This window comes from Helianthus annuus, chromosome 7 (assembly GCF_002127325.2).
Source record: "Helianthus annuus cultivar XRQ/B chromosome 7, HanXRQr2.0-SUNRISE, whole genome shotgun sequence".
Lineage (NCBI taxonomy): Eukaryota > Viridiplantae > Streptophyta > Magnoliopsida > Asterales > Asteraceae > Helianthus > Helianthus annuus.
The window spans coordinates 78,514,423-78,520,962 of NC_035439.2; the positions used below are offsets into that span (position 1 = coordinate 78,514,423).

The window sequence follows — 6,540 nt, forward strand, 5'->3', positions numbered from 1 at the left end:
TAGACTATGTTGTCTTAATCGGGCTCACACTGGCTTCAGAGTATGGCTTGGGCATTCTCTCAGGAAACCATACCGCCGGCTGTCACTTGACTGTCGTTGTGCTAGCAGAAGAGCAGAACTCTCTGGCGTAACACACGGTGGGACGAAAACCTAGGTGGGCTCAGGATAGAGCCTGACACGTCTTTAAGGAGGCTAGACTCTATCTATTATTGCCTTATCCACTAAAGTAACACAAATGTGGATTGAACTTGGATCTTCATTAGAGAACCTAAGTCTCCCTACCACTAGGCCAGAAGTGGTGGATCAACCATATCAAATTGTATGAACAAATTTGAATTTACTTTCAAAAACCTAGGCTAAATTGTACTTTTCGTCCTTTATGTTTCAGGGTTTCTGCAGGCGCTGTCCTTTAAGTTTAAAAATTACATTCTATGTCCTTTATGTTTGCAACTTATAACAGGCGGTGTCCTTTCTCATAAACCTGGTTAACTTTTAATGTTAAAACCCCTTGTCTCTCTCAACTTCAAACATGAGGGACCTGTTATGTAAAAAAGTGAAACATTCAAAAACAAAACAAAAGCATCAGCAGCCATCTTCTACGATTATCCGGCCGGCAATTTCGCCGGATTCCGGCAACTCTTCTTCCCATGTTTATTCCCCTGTTTATTCACAAACCTGCCTCCACCATTCCCAAAACACACTCTAAATTAACAATCTTCTTCACCAAACAATATCACAGCTGAAGCTAATTTTCCCAAACCTGCAACTCGACCGACTAACTCCAAAAACCTGCAATTGCTTATTCTAATCTATCAAATTCAGGCGAACACAAACAAATCAGATCGGACAATTTGTTCAGAACTCAACCAAAACCAATCATAAACAACATTTTTAATTTCGAATTAGATCCGGAACGAAATTCAACATGATGCGTTTTTTCGAAGTGGAAGTCGAAGTGGAACGAAATTAAGAGAATTGGGGGCTGAGTGGCGGTTGTAAGACGAAGTGGAAGTCGGAGGTGCTTGTCCGAGAAGAAATAGACGCCGGAGCGCCGGCCGTACCCGGCTCCGGTCGGATCTGATGGATGCCATGTACGAGGTTTGTAATTCTTGAAACTTGGCCAGTATTAATTTGTTGGATGTTCCACATCAATTAATGAAAGATGATTTGTTTGCAGATCCTTGATGAAAGAACATGGGACAACATAATAGAGGCTGTCGTTGTTGACGAGGAGACTGTTGATCATGGAGCAAAAATGTTGTTAGACCGATTTGGGGGCTGAGTGGCAGTTGTAAGATGAGTGGGAGAAGAATGTGTGCAGGTGTGTGGCTGTGGATATTTCAAGTAGTTTTATATATTTAGTCATAGTAGTTTCACTTTTTTACATAACAGGTCCCTCATGTTTGAAGTTGAGAGAGACAAGGGGTTTTAACATTAAAAGTTAACTGGGTTTATGAGAAAGGACACCGTCTGTTATAGGTTGCAAACATAAAGGACATAGAGTGTAATTTTTAAACTTAAAGGACAGCGCCTGCATAAATCCTGAAACATAAAGGACGAAAAGTGCAATTTAGCCAAAAACCTATACAAAGTTACCAACCGAATCAAAATCCCAAGGTGACCCAACTTAATTCCGTGGTAAAAATACTCTTGATAGACCTCAGGGCCGGCCCGAAGGGTGTGCGGGTTGGGTGACGGCTCAGGGTTTAAACCCATCGAGGGCCCTTTGTTTTTATATTAGTTTTACACTATAAAGTTAGAATATATAGGTAAGGAATCGGAAAAATACCATTATGAAGCACTTAGTTTGGTGGTTTGAGAGTCACTTGAATAATAATAAAACACGAGTTCTAATCTCGGTGTCCTTAGTTTTGTTTTTTCTTTTTCTTTCTTATCTATTTATTAAATGCAAATAACATTAATTGCCTAATTTTGTCAAATTACATTAAATGATTGGTGTTGATTCAAATGACACTAATTCATTTTCATATATTTAATTTTTTTATATATATTCTTTTTAAAAATTTATATTTAAGGTCTCGTATTTTCTGTTCACACAGGGTTTAAAGATTTTCGAACATTTTCGGAGATGGACCTGATAGACCTGACAAAAGAAATTTTTAAAAAGTGCTCAAAGTGTGAGAAGTGTATTATAACACTATATATAATACTATATAACACCATATAAATACCGTATAACAATATGTAACACCATATAACACTATGTAACACTATATAACATTATATAACAAATATAACACTATAGTTTGTCTGATAGCATGTCTATGATAGATGTATAATGTTATATTTGTTATATAATGTTATATAGTGTTAAATAGTGTTATATGGTATTATATGGTGTTACATATTGTTATACGGTGTTTATATGATGTTATATAGTATTATATATAGTGTTATAATAATTTCTCACACTTCTCACACTTTAAGCCCTTTTTACACTATCCTTACCCACCTTGTCCATTCTAATATAAACCATTTTGTAGCCCCTATTGAAGAATAATTCTGGATCCGTGATTGGGTGGCCGCCAAACCAAACCCGACTAAATTGTAAATGCATAAAATCGATTTGAAAGCTAATTACAGCCTAGATACGTTTACTTGATCAAAATTCCATTTTAAGCCAAGATTTATACAATTATTTAATATCATAGTAGGATAATGATACATGTATCTCATGATGACATAGATCCGAAGGAACATTTTTTCTTAAACAATTCCTAGATTTTTCTAGAATAAATACACAACAAAACATGCACGATTAAAACAACCAACCTTTTGGTTGCAAAGTACAACACTTAACCACACGGATATCCCTTTGAGGACATTAGATGAAATTATTTAACAAGCTATTTCTACAACAAGCGCACACACACATTGAGACATACAAACTCAACTTTATCTTTCAATTGGAAAACACACATTATGGAGTCCCTCCAATATTTTCATCTTTGATTAAAACTATATAGTGTGGTTATGGGCATCCATATCCTTAACGATATTGCAAATGTAATCCATCACAGAAGTCGGATAAGGTACACTTGTATTTGGCCTCTCAAACTCCAAGGTCCAAGTAGCTACCTGCCGATCACCCTTTGGTTCAACATGAAATATGTGTTTGAAGCTCATGTATAGCTCATCCACAAGCTCTCCTCCAATGACCTTGAACACAATCGTGTGGTTTTCCTCATTCACATATTCTATGATCTGTTTTGATATCTTCTTCTTTCCCTCTTTTTGCATGCATAGAAACGCTCACTAATCAATATTTTACATAAGATTTAGAAAGAAACAAGTAAGACATGTGACACGTACCATGAGTGAAGTGCCATGAGATGACCGATCCGACCGCCCCTCTCTTACCCTCATGCAACTTACATTCATGAAGCTTTGTAGGGGCTATTGCAGTCATCTCGTGCGGTTTGTGTCTAAGGAGATCATGAAAAATGTCACCACTCTTACTGATCTCCACGTAACCAATTAACTTTCCTGATAGAGCCATCGTCAATATTCTCAAAAAGGTTAGCAAACAACTTTTTTACAAGAGATATAATTCGTGAGTTTGTGGAAAATACAGGCAGAAATCAATAGGTTTTTATAGAAAGTTTTGGCTACCCCACAAACATTATAATTTAATAACAACTACTAACATGTGATTCACGCTGCACCTTTTCTTATTGTTTCTGAAGTCTTAATTTTTTATGGTTGTATGCAATTTATCATGTACACCGATAAATCATATATAAATCATATACAAATCTTAGTGTAGACTTAAGGTCTTTTGCGGCCTAAAATACATTCTAAAATTGGTCCCATTTAAATATAAATAAACTTTTTTTTTGCCACGGATCCTAAACGTGGGAATATGATTCAATTGTTGAGCATGATAATTAGAAAATATTGAACATGATAGGAAAAACTGTTCTTACTTTGATTTCATAAAAAATACGTATACAATGGAAGGAATATATATATATAAAGTTCCATGCCCACAAACTAGGAAACTCTATCAAGGTAGAAACATAAAATACGGCTTTAACTTTGGTGAGCTAATCATCTATTTTTACCAAGGATGTGAGGAGAATTGTCTCTGATCCTTAAATGCCTCAAAATATATATACTCCCCTTTTCAAACACTCCTCCTCAAGTTGAGTAGTGGAATTCCTAAAACTCAACTTGTCTAGACAATCATAAAAAACTTTTTCGTCAACTGCCTTGGTTAAGATGTCTGCGAGTTGTTCTTCGGATGAGACAAATGGAAGTTCAATTATGCCTGCCTCTATTTTTTCTTTGATGAAGTGCCTATCCACTTCAACACGTTTTGTTCGATAATGTTGCACTGGATTTTCTGAAATTTGAATGGCTGCCTTATTATCACACATAAGTTTGATACTTTTATTTGGAGGAAAACCAATCTCTGTTAGAAGTTTTTGTATCCATAAGATTTCCGCTACACCTCGTGCAATTCCCTGGAACTCAGTTTCAGCACTTGAGAGAGCTATCACCTTTTGTTTTTTACTTCTCCAAGTGACTAGATTTCCACCTACCATAGTGAAGTATCCTGATGTTGACCTCTGGTTATCTTTACTTCCTGCCCAATCTGCATCTGTATATCCTTGAATCTCTAGGTGCTTATTTGTTTTAAATAGGATGCCATGCCCAGTTGTACCTTTGAGATACCTTATAATCCTCCAAACTGCCTCCATGTGACTCGCTTGAGGTTGATGCATAAATTGACTAACCACTCCCACTGCATAGGTGTGAATGTACTATGTCTGTTGCTTTCTTCTGTATCGAGTCTTTGTGTTACCTGTCTGATGTCTGTGTAATGTTTGTAGTATGTTTTGTATGTAATCCGGGTCGAAACATTGGTTTTGTACATGTAGTAAGTCCATCCAGACGGATGGACATCCCCATCCGGACGGATGGGCAGTCTAGTGGTTTCAACCAGATGGGTAACCTCTATAAATAGAGGTGCCTGGGTCCTGATTTGTTACTGATCATTTTGGCACCTAGGCGAAGCCTTGTCGAAATTCTCTCAGGTTCTTGTAATCGTTTCTATTATCAATGAGAATGATGTTAAACGGTGTCTTCAGTGTTACTCTCTCCCCTACTACTTTCTTGGATTCCGCCCAAGTTTGTAGGTGTTAGATCCGGTCTGAGCGCGTTCGAAGACCCGAACTCACGGTCCTCACAAGTGGTATTAGAGCTTGGAGGCCGGATTTGGAGAAGATTATCACAAGATACAAGAGATCTACATCAGATTCAACTGAATTCATGGACAAATTTACCTAAAATTTTGACATAACGTGCGAAATGTGTTGTTAATCAATCCTACAAAGTTTCAGATCATAATTCAAACTAAAACACATCAAAATCAGTGAAAAACCATGAACTTCGGAACTAAGTTTGCTAACATCATCATCCATCCGGACGGATAGACTGTTCTTGATTAAAGTTTGTTCTAAGTATTCTTGGACATCTGGACGGACAGAGATATCCACCCGAACGTATAGACCCGTTATTGTTCATCCGGGCATTGTCCATCCGGAAGAGTGTTCATCCGGACAAACTTCATACGTTGATTTTGTCCATCCGAAAACTTGTCCATCCGAACCTGTTCATTCGGAGATTGGTGTTATACTGCCCATCCGGACCACGACCATCCGGACCAGCAGTGTTGTGTTTAGTTTGATTTCACAAGTGTTTAACTTTCTTTGACTTCTCAGGTACTTTCAAAGACAACAATTATGTCACACGAATTCTTGAATCCATTTTATGATGTTTTCAACAGCACGACACCCGTGTCTACGTCCAACCCGAAAAAAGTGTCAAGTGTCATCTCCGAGACACTAAACGTAGAAAATGCATACGGCAACTACCAAAAGCCACCTACGCTAATGAATTTTGAGGAATATAATCGATGGTCACTGAGGTTCATCAACTGGCTTAAGGCTTACGCATACGAAAGTTGGAAATATTTGGAGATCGGGTATACTCTACCAGTCACACCACAAGGAGAAAGAATTCCATTCACAGCGTTGCAAAAATAAGATCATGAGAATTTTGTTGCCGAACAACGTGGGATAGCTCTTATTCACCAGTCGGTTCGTGATGAGATCATATCTTTGCCTAGATATGATAATACAACTAAAGGGTTGTGGGAGTCGTTAAAAAAGAAGTGTACTGGGTGTGACGAGATTGTTAAAAACAAGAAATCGTTGTTGAAAAAAGAGTTCAATTATTTTAGTTGTATGAAAGGTAAGGGTGTGAAGCAAATGATTGAACGTTTTTGTCACTTGAAGGTTGAGTTAAATAGGTTTGGTATTGAAAAGACAGATGAAGAGGTTAACGAGAAGCTGTTTGATGCACTTCCACATGAGGATGACTGAAAGTTTTATGTGTTGATACTGAAAAGTAATACGAATTTGAGCACAGTCAGTCTAGATACATTGATCGAAAAGTTAGAGGGACACGAACTGGCTATCATAAAGCAAAACAAATCAAACACCTCTAACTACC

General features: G+C 37.4%; 1 pseudogene; it reads right to left on the reverse strand.

Annotated features, from left to right (window-relative positions):
- Positions 1–3,010: 3,010 nt before the first annotated feature.
- Positions 3,011–3,521, reverse strand: LOC110866490 (annotated as a pseudogene).
- Positions 3,522–6,540: the final 3,019 nt, after the last annotated feature.